Consider the following 16,234-nt stretch of genomic DNA (forward strand, 5'->3'; position numbering starts at 1 on the left):
GTGCGTTCAGATGTTCCCAGCAAATCTCAGGGCACTGGCCGCACCACCAGAGGCCAGGGGTGGAAATCCCAGGTGCCCAATGCCATGGGCACTTTGGGCTCCTTCTGGGCAGCAGCTCCAGCAACAGTCTGGAGGAGAGGTACTAGCAAATCTTGGCTAAGTCGACCTTAGGGATTGCATGTGTGGAAGTTCAGTCAGGCACGCACTCCTCTGCTGAGTCCACAGAGAGGAGAAGTTGCATTAAAGAAAAGCAAGGTACTCAAAGATGTGTGCAGGAATGTTCCTTGCAACACTGTTCATGTTTGACAACGAAAATGTCCACGGGTGTATACAGTATTACCCTGGTTAAAGTGAATAGACTAGAGCCAATGTATTCGACATGGGTACGTGTTGTGAAATGCAGTGTGGGGGTGGGTGGAAAGTGAATCACAAAAGATACATACAGCTGAGTGTTTATGTAAAGTTTTACAACCTACAGAACAATACCAGATTATGTTTATGGGTATATAAATATATCACAAATATTTAAAACGAACACGAGTAGGATACACACGAACTGCACAATAGTGGTTACCTTTGGGAATGTATGAGATTAGTGAAAGGCACCAAAAAGGTTCGAAAATGTTTCTGAAGTGGCTTGTTTCATAAGACAAAAGCGAATCAGAAACAAATATGAGATCAATAACAAGATCTGGTAAAGCTGAGCGATGGCTCTGAGGCTATCCATCCATGTATTAGTCAAGTTTTGCTTCAATAATACTAAATAGCAAATAGCCCTCAGAGCCTATGACAGCAGACTTGTATTTCTTGCTCACGGGAGGCTGCCCGTCCCTGGGGGCTCGGCCGGGCCTGGTTCAAGGCTGGAGTTTGGGTTCAAGTGTGCTCCAGTGTTTCCTCATTCTGGACTAGCTGCTTGCCCGAAGCAGCTTCTTCGCATGGCAGAATGCAGAAGTGCAAGATGCGGAATCAAACCACGCAGACGCGTCTGAAGCTGCTGCTCATGTCACATTCTTTCTCTTTCCACTGGCCCAAGCCAGACACATGTGGCCAAACCCAACTTCCTGTGGGCAGGGATGTATACTCCTCTTGTGGAGGAGGGGGACGGAAGGGTATCGCTGACCTACAATAAAATCTGTCACAATCATATAATCTATCTTAATCCACTGAAAACATTCTTAGTGAAGTTAAAAAGGAGTAAGTTTCCTGGGACATGCCACAGAATAGATTCCCACTGGGATTCCCACCGCCTTTGTTTTGGGCATCTCCACCATTATAGGCAAGAATCAAAGCTGGCTTTCAAGATTTGAAAAAGCCCAGAGTTAAAAACCTCATAGCACTCTCTTCGGGGACTTTAGGATCTCTACCGGATGCAGTTTGGGTACTTTAGGAACCTCAGTGCTTGCATGGATTTTAAGGCAGATATCCTCTATGGCTGGTGTCGGCAGCAGAGTTGTGGGGGATGTGACACGGTAGTCTCTGAATATACAGATTTAAGTCCTACCATTCCAATATATGCAATTTGAATATACAAACAAGAGAAGATGGACCTAGGCAAGTGATTACTGCAGCCCAAAACCAATCTTCCGTGCTCCTTTAACAAATGGTTTTTCTCAATCGGGGAGGGCTGCTTTTCAAAAGTATTATTTACATGTTGTGACAATTAGGTGAGGGGGTCTTACATTTGTGTTTGAATCATTTGTAGTTGGCCTTTGATACTGGGGAAGAGAAAGAACAGGAGGTTAACTTACAAACTGAATTAAGGACCCTAAAATATTTCACTTATAGTTTAGGGATTTTTAGTCCAATTTAGGAGCCCAAGAACTGAACCCCTTGACCAGAGGTGTGCACTGTGGTTGCTGTCCTTAATCCTTATAAAAATGGAAACCCTAGGGGCACCTGGGTGGCTCAGTCAGTTGAGTGTCTGACTTTGACTCATGTCATGATCTCACGGTTCATGAGTTCAAGCCCCACATCAGGCTCTGGGCTGACAGCTCAGAGCCTGGAGCCTGCTTCAGATTCTGTGTCTCTCTCTCTCTCTTACCCTCCACTGCTCACACTCTTGTCTCTCTCTCTCTCTCTCTCTCTGTCTCTCAAAAATAAACATTAAAAAAATTAAATAAAAATGGAAACCCTCTATTTTTTCTGTAGATTATATTTGTGTGTATGGCTGTCCCTTCCAGTGGTACATATGGCTCTACGTCATTTTTTTTTTAAACATCTGCCTAGTATTCCATTTTATGGATTAACTACAGTTTATTCAACTAATTCCTTACTGGTGGACTTTGAGTTACTCACAGTTTTTCACTGTAATAAATTAGACTGCAAAGAACCATCTTTCTATGTACACTTCCATGAACGTGGGGGTATTTCTGTAGGATAAATTCTTAGAAGTGGCATTTCTGAGTCAAAGATTATATGCATTTTTAATTTTGATACATACAACCAAATGGCTCTCCAAAAGGGTCGTATCAATTTGCGCTTCTGCCAAGAGGGTCTGAGAGGGCCCATTTCGTTGCTCAGAATTTAAAAGTACTTAATCAGACACAGGCTTGATGAACACTTCAGAAGCTGTTAGAAAAATACAGAGAATGCCTGTGTTTCTATTATGAATATGCCTCTGCTTACTGGGCTCGTGAAGTAGATCTCACCCTGTACCCATGGTAGAGCTTGACTCCCCCAGTTTTTCCAGTCCGGGCCCCTTCTGCAGACTTCTGAGCATACCCATGTTGCGAGGAAGGTTGAGAGAAAGTAGATAAATGACAATGTTTTTGTTTTTGTTTTTTGATATATGATTATGTAGAAGCAGCTTGGCAAACACTTTCTGCTGCTGAGATGCTGTTCTAAGAATCTCAAGCCACTCATTTTACAAGAACATTTTTTATAATCACTCGGGGAAATTGAAGAACAATAACTCAGTTTGATTAACTCTAGTGCCTTTACCATGAATGACTAATGGTTTATTTTATGTCATCTGTATTTTAAAATCATCTTTTTAAATTTGTGAATCCTCTTTTGGAATGTGGAGTGGCTTTTTGCTCTGATTATCCCTGACCTGTATAGAGACCATTAGGGAGGGTCATCAGAGCTTTTGGCCGCCTCTGAGTGGGGTTCCTCAGCAATGTGCAGACGGCAGACTCCCCATTGGGGTAACCAGGATGTTGCCACATAGCCCAGGGAGCTTCCTGACATACCCCAGTGTTGCAGTGCTCTGTTGGGAAACTGTGAGTAGGGTGAGTGCTTTGAGGAAGCCAAGGTCCTAGGTTTCCTCCTCGGGGGAGCCAGGTGTCCTTATCTGTCTTGGCCCTGTAATCTATGGTATCCGTCAATTAGTATGTCCCGGCCACTGAGCAAGGGCCTGCAGAGGCCTCGGCTTCTCCACCATGAAGGCTGGAGAACAGCCCCCAGCTCCTGCCCCATCGAGTGTCATTCAGAGCATCTTCTTTTTCTTGTTTTTAAGTTTATTTATTGATTTTGAGAGAGAAAGAATATGTGCACGCATGAGCAGGGGAGGGGCAGAGAGAGAAGGGGAGAGAGAATCCCAAGCAGGTTCCACGCTGTCAGTGCAGAGCCTGATGTGGGGCTGGATCCCACAAACCATGAGATCATGACCTGAGCTGAAACCAAGAGTCCACCACTTTACCAACTGAGCCACTCAGACGCCCTCCTAGGGCATCTTCTTTGCACTGGCCCAGCGATGAGCCTTGTGGAAGGGGCACTGGCTAGGATGAAGAGGCTGGGGTTCCAGGATGGACAATGTGATCTTGGGTGAGTCAGCTAACCTCAGTGTACCTCAGTGTTTTCATCTGAACAAAGGAGCACTGGGTGCAGTGATGCCTAATTTCCCTTCTTACTCTCACTCTTCACGTGGGGCCAAGAGAGCAGCAGAAGAAATTCTCCTTGGTGGCAAGAACCAATCAGATTAAGTGGATTTCCAAATGTGCTCAATCCTGACTACTTGCCCCCAAACCCTTTCATTTAGACAAGTCGTTCTCAACCTTGGCTGCTTCTAGAATCATGTGGGCAGCTCTCACAGCTGTCAGTGCCCAAGCTACATTCCAAGTGCAACTGTAGCAGAATCTCTGGGGCAGGGCCCAGGCATCAGCCTTTGAAGGCTTCCCGAGGATTCCAGTGTAAGGCCAAGGATGAGAAGCACTGATGCCAGCCTTTGGTCAGGAGCCCTGGGAAGGGGGTTCACGTTCTGGCTCCAGGATCCTCTGCGCCCCTCATCTCTCATGTCTGGTTACTCTCCCACTACTCACTGATGACCTTTAAAAAAGTTAATTCTTTCCCCTCTTTCTCTGCTCTGGCCTGTCATTGAACTCACCCAGCTGATTGTGGCGCTTATGATTGAGAACCTCTTCTGACCGCTTCCCTTTCCCCAGAAATTAATGTGATCATTAAGGCTTATAATTTCACTCACCAGTGCTATCAATCAAGGGGCTGCGAAACAGAGTTAAGAGTCCTTTTGTAATTGGCAGCGGCCTGTGATTCGGAGCAGAGCATCCAGGGGCTGTGGGGAGGCTGAAGGAGGGGAGGGCCTGGTGCGCAGGGAGGGGCTGTGCCCCCTTGTACTTAGTCCGCAAGCCCTTTGTGGCCTCCTTTCTCAGGGGCCAGTGAGCTCCCAGCTTCAGCAGCCCTAAATGTCAAAAGGAGGAAACCAGTTCTTGGCAACTGCACTTCAGGCTACCCCTTGCCCACCCCAAACTTTGCAGAACTTGGGAATAGGAAAGAGCAATGGATTCTTTAGACACTGGGCAACTCAGAGTCTTGTCAGGAAGGGGCAGTGGGTCCAGATTATCTGCAGTTCAGAAGGGGGGTCCAGGCTGTCAGTCCTAAGGGAGTAACACTCCTCCCCAGTCCTGTTGTTCAGAGATACTTCAGAACCCCATAAACAACAGCTAAGCCTGGAGCAGTGCACACCCTGTGCTTCCTTCCCCAGCCCAGAGTACCTACAGGCTTCCTCCTGTGTGCAGGGAGCTTGCGATCACAATGACCTTGGGACAGTAGCTGAGTTCCCCCTCCTGGGAGGGTTGACTTAGCTCATTCAGTTTCTAGAACAGTGCCTAATGGATTATCTCATATATATATGGTGGGTGACTCGTGGACCAGAGGTGATAGGGGAGTTATTTTTATTTTAAATAAAACATTATTACAACATTAAAAGTGACTTTCTTTTATTAGATAAAAATAGGAAAATCTGGAGGGGAAAAATCATCTATAATTCCACCTCCTTAACACAACTATTTCCATGTTTGCCTATTTTTTCTGGTTCTTATGGATGTATCTGTATATTTGAAGCATTTTGAAAGTGATTTAATATATTGTTTGCACCCCTTTCTGAACATTTTGCCCTTGCCTTTGTGTGGCTGAGATGTCCATCCATTTGGCTGAGAGAAATACTGGGATTTGCTATAAAAGGGAATGAAAGGGGAGGAGGGTGAAGATCCCACCTCTGATCTGAAAAACAGGTTTAAACAATAATGTAACATTACAAGCCAGGCTATTATTTTGAGTTTTCCAAATACTTCATTCTCTGCTTTTTCAAAGTGGGAGCCTAGAGTTCACAGAGTTCTGTAGTGAAGAGAAAATTCTGCTTTGGCCTATGACAGTGCAGCCAAGAGGTGTGCTGCTTGATGGTCGAAGTAAAGGGAGGAAGTAAAAGAAAAGCTCCTTCCTTCCTACTTCTTGAGTATGATGGGAAGAAGGAAAAACAGGGTCAAGTGGAGGAAACAAGGCTCATGTCTGTGTCCCAACTTCCAGACTTTTTTTTTTTTTACACTTATTTATTTTTGAGAGACAGAGAGAGACAGCATGAACCAGGGAGGGGCAGAGGGAGAGGGAGACAAAGAATCCGAAGCAGGCTCCAGGCTCTGAGCTGTCAGCACAGAGCCCGATGCGGGGCTCGAACTCATGAACACGGAGATGATGACCTGAGCTGAAGTCCAACACTTCAGTCTGACTGAGGCACTCAGGGGCCCCAAACTTTAAAAAACAACAACAACAACAACAACAACAACAACAACAACAACAACTTTATTTTTGAGCGAAAGAGACAGCGGGGGCGGGCGGGCGCGCGCGAGAGAGAGCAAGTATGCGCATGCGTGTGCCCCGAGCTTGCTCACAAACGCGGGGGCGAGGCAGACACGGGGACAGAGGATCCTGAGCCGGCTGGGCTTGACGCTGACAGCAGCGAACTTGATGCGGAGCTGGAATTCGTGAACCATAAGGTAATGACCTGAGCTGAAGTTGGACCCTCAAGGGACTGAGCTACCCAGGCGCTCCCCAACTTCCGGACCTTTCCCCCGGTGTGGGGGAGGGGCATGGGGAAGTTAGGATAACTTCCAGGGAAGGAGCTTTCTGCTTCTAAACCTGGATTGTGGTGACCCACAGTACTCTGAGGCTGCTTCCACAATACTCTTGGGGTGAGCCATAGCAACGTGGCTACAACATGGGGAAAGAAAAGTGAGGTCCTAAGGTTTCCGTTTCTCTCCATTCTCTTGTTATGTGGAAGCTGACTCAAGAACTAGGGGCTGGCCACCGACGGGCAAGGTGACAGACTGGTCAGCAGAGGGTAGGTGTGAATTCCTGGGTCGACGACTGTCTGGAGAATTTGGCAGAGGTCTAGGAGTCACAAGAGCTAAAGTGGAGCCCTGTTGTCCAGGGACTGCCACAGGCTCGGACCAAACTTGGAGCCCAGACCACAATACTGCAATACTCAGTGCAAATACCTCCTGGTGGACAGCCCCTCAGCAGAGACGTTTCCAGAGTCCAGTGGGCTGGGAGCGCTGTGCCTGAGGACCTCAGCTCTTCCTACAACTAGGAGCACACTTCTGTGCCACTAGTCCCCATTATATGGGGGCACCTTTTTGGGGAGAAAAGCACAGACAAGGGGTCACTCTCTGGGAGACTGCAAACTACGTAAAGGGCTATTTAAATCACCCTCACAAGATAAGATGCAACGTTAATGTTTATCTCTAAACAGCAGATGTGTGTTTGTGAAGACCAGTTGAATTGTAGAAAAACTAAAGAAATTGCATATTTCTGCAATTTGATTTGTAGGGGAGTTATTTATTTATTGAGAGAGAGAGAGAGAGCAGGGGAGGGGCAGAGGGAGAGGGAGAGAGAATCTTAAGCAGGCTCCATGCTTAGTTTGAGCCTGACTCAGGGCTCAAACTCGCGAACCGTGAGATCATGACCTGAGCCGAAATCAAGAGTTGGATGCTTAACCTACTGAACCACCCAGGTGCCCCAAATTATAGTGAGTTTCATTTGAATCCTCCTCCATTAACTCTAAGGAGCTGGTGAATCATTTGAACTGTGAAATGGGTGAAAATAGAGAGATATGCAAACTCTTGTCCAATTCTGGCTTTCCAGCACCATAATCCAAAATAAGAATTTTGACTGGGGTAAGGGAATGAGATGCCATAACCCCATGGGTTACGATATTCATAATTCACTCATTTCTTCACCTGGTAAAGCTCATCAAGGGCCCTCTGTGTACCGGGACTGAGCTCCGCGGTCAGGACACAGGAATGATAAAGCCTTCAAGAAGCTCATTCACAGTTTAGCAAGGGAGACTGTTACACAAATTACAGTGCAGTGATGAGGGCCATCATAAATGGAGACAGGGACACTTTGCTAAGGGGACATGAGAGCAGAAGAATCTTACCTCTACCCTGGGATACGCAGTAAGCCTTCGCCGAGCTGGTGGCAGTTATGCTGACTTTTGAATGATGAGCAGGGGTGAACCAGGTTCTGACCAGTTGGGTCCAGCAGTTTAGCTGGAACAGCATGTGCAAATGCCTGTTTGAGTGTCATATTTAGGTCGAAGCTTCAGAGGTTGAGGATATGTTGGTAGGGGCTGATGGTAGGTATGTTTGAAACAAGATTGGAATCTGATTCTGGAGGGTGTAGATATCTTTAGGCATTGATTTCGGCCTTGAGTTGTTATGTACCGACATACCTTCATTCCCTGCTAGACTGTGACACCCAGGTCCCCCATGTACTTTGAAAGCAGTCAGCATTTGTTGAATAAAGAGATGTGTTACTGTAGAGTGTATGGAGTCAATTAATTATACTGAGGAGATAGGTTCCATTGATCCATTTGACAAGTGTCAAGACCAAAACATGAAGGGCTTAGGGACTTTCTCTAATAGCAGTCAGTACACCTCTGTGGTCACCTTGAATCCCTTTAGGAATTATTGACTCCTGTGTTTTCCACCAAACTCTTCAGCATAATCCAATGTGTGATGTCTGTTCATGGATTCCTTTATATTGCACTGTCCCAAAGCACTTCACCTTATTATTATTTTTAAATTCACCTTACCTGCAAGTAAACCTCAGACACTGCTGAAGAAAGAAAATGGTAGCAGTCCAGCCTACTCTGTACCACTGCCTCAATGACAGTAGAGGAACGTCAGCAGTCAACACCAGATGGGATAAGGTCAGCAGGCTGTATTGCCCAAATAGTTGACTAAGGCCTGGGAATAGTATTCTCTTCCAGAGAGCAAGCCAGCAGAGGAGTTAGAATGCCAGCTTCCTGCCTACTGAAAGAATACACCGGCCCCTTCCCCAAAGGAAAAGTTGCCATAGTGAATTAGGCATTTTTACAAAAGGCTCATATCAGTGAATTAGTACATAACTCTTGTGAAAACAACCTAGCAACTTGTATCACAAGCCAAAGATATTCATTCATATCTTAAGATGTATTTCTGGAGCTCTAGCTCAAAAAACCCCCTAAAATATAGCAAGAGTTAAAAAAAAATTTTTTTTAACATTTATTTTTGAGAGACAGCATGTGCAGGGGAGGGGCAGAGAGAGAGGGAGACACAGAATCCGAAGCAGGCTTCAGGCTCTGAGATGTCAGCACAGAACCCAATGCGAGGCTTGAACCCACAAACCGTGAGATCATGACCCGAGCTAAAGTTGGATGCTTCACTGACTAAGCCTCTGAGGTGCCCCACATAGCAAGAGTTTTATGCACAGAGGTGCTTACCATACTATTATTTATAATAATGGAAATAATAAAAATCTCCAATATTAGAAGGTAACACAAATACATTTAGTATACCCTCCACATTAATTGTTGTATCTGCAAAATTATATGGAGGTATTAGTGTATGAAAATTTGCATAGGCAAAAATAGTGGGATTGTGGGTAAGTTATTTTGTATCTACTTTCTAAACAATTGATCAGGTGGTTTTGTTATTATTTTAATGTTTATTTATTTTCAAGAGAGAGAGACAGAGTGGGAGCAGGGAAGGGGCAGAGAGAGAGGGAGACACAGAACTCAGAACAGGCTCCAGGCTCCAAGCTGTCTCCACAGAGCCTGGTGTTGGGCTCGAACCCACAAGCTTGCGATCATGACTTGAGCTAAAGTTGGACACTCAACCGAGCCACCCAGGCGCCCCGAGGTGGTTTTATTATTTTTAATAGCTTGACATATTTCTTGTATTTATATCTGTGTTGGTAGTTTTTTCATTATTTATATTTGTTTTTACAGTTAACAAATTTATTTAAAATTTCCAAAGCTGGGGGGCACCTGGGTGGCTCAGTTGGTTGAGCATCTGACTCTTGATTTCTGCTCAGGTCATGATCTCATGGTTTGGGGATCGAGCCCTGCCTTGGGCTCTGTGCTGGCAGCACAGAGCCTCCTTGGGATTCTCTCTCTCTCCATCCCTCTCTTTCAAAGTAAATAAATACACATTAAAAAAATAAAATTTCCAAGGCTGGAGCACAGTCTGCCTTAGTTCTGGCTGTGGGGTCCCCTAGGGTCCTGGAGGGTCTGTGGAGGTAGGTATGTGCACTCTGGCAGGTATAAGGAGGTACCTGCCTTCTTGGGAATTGCTAAGCAAGTTCAGGGAAAATCTACCTATCCATGGTGTCTCATTAATGCCTACAGGGAAAACAAGGGCGTGGAAGCTGAAGAGGCAGATCTGTGAGAGGTGTGAGTGAGTGGCAAAGAGAAATGACAGCAAGAACCCAACAGGATTTAGAGATGGGCTGTGCACCCCGTCACTTCACACGGAGGCCCAGGCAGGTCAGTGACATGTTCAAGGTCAGGCAGTGGCGCTGACCCAGAGCTCAGACTCTCCCCAGCTTCCCAAACTGAATTTTGCAGTCCATACAAAAGACCAATTCCCTGCTTCTTACTGCGGAATGTATCTACTCAGTGCCTCTATTGGGAAATTACTTTTCTTCTCACTCCCTCTCACAGGGGAATGAAGGCTTTCATCTCTCAGTTTCCCTTTCCACTGCTTCCCCTTGGGCGGTACAGGGGCCTGGCGATTCCATGAGCATGTTTCCAGGAAGGGAAGAGAGTTTGGCCAGTGGTGTCACATTTCTGTACAAGTAGAGATCAGGGATGAAAGAACACTTTCTTTTCTCAATAAATTCTTAGAAATCATGACTACTTCCTCAAAGAACTATTGTTTGTTTGGTCTTTAAAACAAATTACTGATACATGCAACAACATAGCTGAATCTTAAAACATGTTGAGTGACATCCAGACAAAAAATTTACCACCTAGCCCGAGGACACAGAGCTGAGATTTGAACCCAAGTCTGGTTGACTTTGAAGCTTATCCTCTTTCTCCTATTCCTTGGCCCCCGCCTCTTGGCTTTTGGTCTGGACTCTGGGCTGCTGTTAGGGGAGGGCTCTGGACAAGTCCCTCTCTGTGTCTGAAAAATAAGAGGCTTGGGTTGGATTGCTTCTGAGATTCCTTATAGCTCTAACATCCTAGACTCTATAAGTCTATTTATTTAATTAATTAATTAATTAATTAATTAATTTATTTATTTATTTATTTATTTTTTATGTTTATTTATGTCTGACAGAGGGAGAGAGAATATGAGCAGGGGAGGGGCAGAGAGAGAGGGGGCTAGAGGATCCGAAGGGCTCTGTGCTGAGAGTGGAGAGCCCAATGTGGTGCTCAAATTCATGAACTGGGAAATCATGACCTGAGTCAAAGCCAGACGCTCAACTGACTGAGCCACCCAGGTGCCCCCCAGTGCTGGTTTCTTAGTGTTGCGAAAAATACCCTGGTCATATGAGATGTCAACTGGGTGAGGGGGTACATGGGAACTCTTTTTTTTTTTTTAACGTTTATTTATTTTGAGACAGAGACAGAGCATGAACGGGGGAAGGGCAGAGAGCGAGGGAGACGCAGAACCGGAAGCAGGCTCCAGGCTCTGAGCCATCAGCCCAGAGCCTGACGCGGGGCTCGAACTCACAGAATGTGAGATCGTGACTTGAGCTGAAGTCGGACGCTTAACCGACTGAGCCACCCAGGCGCCCCACATGGGAACTCTTTGTATTATCTTTATAGCTTTTCTGTAGAATTAATTAATTAATTAATTAATTAATTAAAGAGAGGGATGTAGGGAGGGAGAGAGGGAGTGCATGAACTGGGGAAGAGGGGCAGAGGGACAGAGAGAATCTTAAGCAGGCTCCATGCTCAGCACGGAGCCCCACGAGGGGCTCAGTCCCACAACCCTGAGATCATGACCTGAGCTGAATTGAGAGTTGGATGCTCAACTGACTGAGCCACCCAGGCGCCTCTCAATTATTTCAAAATAAAAAGTGTTTTGTTTTGGAGCACACAGTGACATGTTGTCCTCTCGCCTCTGTCCTTGGGCCACCCAGTCTGTTCCTCCCCAGCCAGGGGACCAGTGTTACCTGTTTCTTACATAATCTTTCAGAGATACTCAACTAATAATCAGAGAAAGTATCCATATCGTATAAATATCCTTTCTCAAAACCAAAAGTGTGTCTGTGAGATACAGTCCTCAAAGCGAATTGCTGGGCTTCTAGTTTTGTTATTGCCAAATTGCCTTCCCTGGAAGTTGTGCCAACAGTTCCTCCTCCCAGCGGGCAAGGTATATGTATGAGCACCTGCCGTTTCACCCTCACAGACTTGTCTGCGAGACCAGTTCACCTCAGTCTTATCCGACTGCCAGCTCCCGAAATGCTCATGAGCAAACGTCTGCAGAATGCTGTCACAGAACGGTGGGTCCATTCTGAAGCACGCAGCCCAGGCAAGTGGGGGGTGGCCGCAGTGGCCGGCCGGGTGCAGCCAGACTGTGAAGAGGGGCAGCCCAATGATTAACATTCCTGACGTCAATTACCACCGTCCTCAGGAGAAGACCTTCACAGAAGGGCATTGTCTCGGCTCCACAGCACACAAAGGGTCAAGCCTCACAAATTTGCTCATAGCGGGGGGAAGAAAAACCCCACAGGTCAAAATGTTCAGATTACAGGTTCGGGAAAATCCCTTTACAGAAAGAAGACAGCAAATCCCCAGTTCACTTGAAAGGACAAAACTTTCTTCACCTCAGAGATTCTCCAGTGAATAAACCGGTTAAACATGGTTTGGATTTACTGAACATGAAAACAACTGGATTAAAGTATAATCTAGCTAGAAAGGAAAGGAAATGTACCCAGAACGCTAAGTAAGGACAAAGCTGCAGTGTTTATATGTACCAAGCATGGACGGACATTCCAGTTTTATAACCAAGTTTTCCTAAATGTTTAACTTTCCTTTAGATCCAGATAATGAGTCTCTGTTTGCATAGGCCTCTCTGATAACAACACGGGTATCAAGGCAACTGTATGAGCGCTAGGAGCATCGATGCCCAGGAGGCCACAGGCCCTGGCACACGAGAGTTTGGAGGCACCAGCTATCACGGCAGGTGTTCAGCGTGGGCCTGGCCTGCCAGCAGCCTGTACAGTGCACATTGGAGTCAGCATCGCACAGGCACAGGTTCTGTAATTAGAAAGACCTGGGTTTGTATCCCAGTTTCACTTTTTACTGACTGTGTGACCTTAGGCAAACAACTTATACTGTCTCAGTTCTTCTCTTAGTAAAATGAGAATACCCACCCAATAGGCTGTTTTGAGAATTAAATGAGATAATACACGGGAAAAGCCCAGGCTGAAACTGAAGAACCCAACAGATAGGAGGCTGGTTGTCTTCCAATCTTGGGCCACGTTCAGATCTTACTCTGTGACAGGAGGCTTCAGAATCTGTTATATCGTGGGCTTCTAACCCTTTTTGTACCAAAGATCCTGACTCAGATGTTTATAAAAGTATAAGATGAAACACACATGACTCCAAAGAAAGCCAGTTTGTTGAATACACTTAAAGTGTTTTTTAAAACTTGTGTTAAAATAATACACAGGCCTTTAACACGTTAAATAAGAGTCCACGGTAGGTCTAATAACGACAATCATTTTAAAGTAGTGATCAGTGGGGCGCCTGGGTGGCTCAGCCAGTTGAGCGTCCGACTTTGGCTCAGGTCACGATCTCGTGGCTTGTGAGTTTGAGCCCCATGTCGGGTTCTGTGCTGACAGCCCAGAGCCTGGAGCCTGCTTTGGATTCTGTGTCTCCCTTTCCCCTGCCCCTCCCCCACTCATGCTCTGTCTGTCTCTCTCTCTCAAAAATAAATAAACATTAAAAAAATAATAAAGTAGTGATCAGTGTATTTCAAGATCTGCAACAACAAATATGACATTCATACTTGCATCTTTTTAAAGTTTATTTATTTTGAGAGAGAAAGCGCAAGCAGGTGAGGGGCAGAGAGAAGGAAAGACAGAATCCCAAGCAGGCTCCACACCATGAACACAGAGCCCAATGTGGGGTTGTTGAACCCCTGAACTGCGAAATCATGACCTGAGCAGAGATCAAGAGTCAGATGCTTAACCAACTGAGCCACCCAGGCGCCCCCATCCTTGCATTTTAAAATTGGTGACAATCACAAGTTCTGCTTATACCACTACTATGGTTTGCTCTTACTTTCATAATGGAAGAAATCCTAAATTCCAGTGAGAGAATATGAAGTATAAAGATGCATCTTTTTTCCCCATCCAGATTCAGACTCTAGATTAAACAATATCACCACCTATGGCCTCAAGACTACTGATAAAAAGCATTTAAAAACTGTCAAGTCAGGGGCTCCTTGCTGGTTCAGTCGGAAGAGCCTGAGATTCTTGATCCCTTTACTCTTTCACTCTGGCTTCTCTCAAGATACTCTGTTGGTCTTTCATTTTCTGCAGTTAGGAAATGATATGCCTACATGTTGTTTTGTTTTGAGTTTGTCCCACATGATATCTATCCTCTCAGCTTCCTGGACCTGTGGTTCAGTGTCTCTAATTTTTGGAAGATTCTCAGCCATGATTATTTCGGCATTTCTTTTGCTCCGTTCTCTTTCCCTTCTGGCATTCCAGTTACACCTTATGAAAGTATCCCACGGGTTTTGAAGTTCTGCTGGTGGTTTTTTAGTTTTTTCTTTGCATTTGTTTGAGAGGTTTCTTTTCTTTTTAATTTTAGAGAGAGTGCACACAAGCAGGGGAGAGGGAGGGGGCGAGAGAGAGAGAGAGAGAGAGAGAGAGAATCTCAAGCAGGCTCCACACTCAGCATGGAGCCCAATGAGGGGCTCAATCCCCCAACTGTGAGATCATGACCTTAGTCAAAAGAGTTGGATGCTCAACTGACTGAGCTACCCAGATGCCCCAATTTGAGAACTTTCTATTGTCAGATTCGCGGATTCCTCCTAAACTGTTAAACCTACTAAGGAGCTCATGGAAGGTGTTCTTCATTTCTATTACAATGACTTTGATTTCTAGCACTTCCTTTTGATTCTTAATTTCCATTTCTCTGATTATATTACCCTTGTGTTCTTACATGTTGTCTTTTTCTATTAAAACCTTTAACATTAATCATGGTTATTTTAAATTCCTTGCTTGATAACTCCAAAATCTGTGTCCTTCCTGACTCTGGTTGTGATGACCGCTTTCTCTCTTCAGACTTCTTCTTGCCTTTTGGCATGCCTTGTAATTTTTTGTTGAAAGCCAGACCATTTTGTATTGGGTAACAGAAAGTGAGGTAAATAGGCGTCTATGAAGATTTATGGTAATCTGGCTAGGGAGTGAATGTGTTCAGTGTTTGCTGTAGTTACAGTGCCACAGGATTCAAATTCCTCTAGTGTCTGCTTTTGTCTCTTAACTTTGGGTTCCCCTCATTACTCCTCTGCAGTCTGTCTTGAATCTTTTTTTTAAAAATTTTTTGAAGTTTACTTAGGGAGAAAGAGAAGGGGAGGGGCAGAGAGAGAGGAAGAGAGAGAGAATCCCAAGGAGGATCTGTGCTGTCTGTGCAGAGCCTGACATAGGGCTCAAACTCATGAACCGTGAGATCATGACCAAGGCCGAAACCAAGAGTCAGACGCTTAGCCGCCTGAGCCACCCAGGTGCCCCTGTCTTGCATCTTTCAGCTGGAATCCACTGTGACTCTACTGGGGCCCTGCGGGTGTGGGGGTAAAGAAGGGGGTTTGTGTGCATTCTATTATGTCCAGATCAAATCTCTGTGTTTTGGTGGGCCTGTGACCTCCACGAGTATTTCTGCAGTGGTATAGCCTTGCCCCTCTGCCCCTCCCTCCCTTCTCTGGCTACAGCATTCCCAGTCTGTTTCCTTGAGGTCTTGACCCTTGTTGACTGTATATATTTTCCCTCTTAGGTGAGATAGCAAGGCTGGAGGGGCTGGTGTGAGAAGAATGCCCTTCCCCCAACTGGAATAGGGCTCTGGCAAAGTCTTTTACCCTGGAGAGTGGGCCTTTGTAATAAAGAAGGTTCTGGGTGTATTTCACAATGATTACTCATCTCTCCCTGCCAGAGCCATATGGGGATCTCCCTTGATCTTCACTGTGGGTATCTGGGGGTAAAAAGCCCAAGAACATACGCAGTTCCTCTAACACTGCAGTCTCCAGGAATTTCTTACTCTCAGGCTAGACCACACTCAACCTCTGGCAATCCATTATTACTGTGTAAGCGTTCCTACCAGTTTATGGCTCCAGCACTTTCTGTTGCAGGAAAAGATTTTGACTATCAATTCTCGATGAGCCCCTCTCGCCAGACTTTGGGGTGATGGTTTGTTTGCCCTGCAATCTCAATTCTCTGATGGGTGGGTCCAGGAAAAGACACGGATTTTCAGTTTGTCCAGCTTTTATTTGTTGTAAGGACAAGAGTGCCAACTTTTAAGCTCTGTACATGTCAGAGCCAAAACTGGAAGTCCCCTTTATTCTGAACAGCCATTCCCTTCCCTCCATCTGAACTCCCGTGTCCCTTCTTGCCTTCACATTTGCTGTACCTTTCTCTGGCTATGCTAGCTGAGTCTTTTCATGATGATGTCGAAACAAGACTGAGTTTCTTGAGAAAAGAGGCCATGGTTAACCTCTTGCTTATG

Source organism: Neofelis nebulosa, chromosome 6 (assembly GCF_028018385.1).
Source record: "Neofelis nebulosa isolate mNeoNeb1 chromosome 6, mNeoNeb1.pri, whole genome shotgun sequence".
NCBI classification, from domain to species: domain Eukaryota; kingdom Metazoa; phylum Chordata; class Mammalia; order Carnivora; family Felidae; genus Neofelis; species Neofelis nebulosa.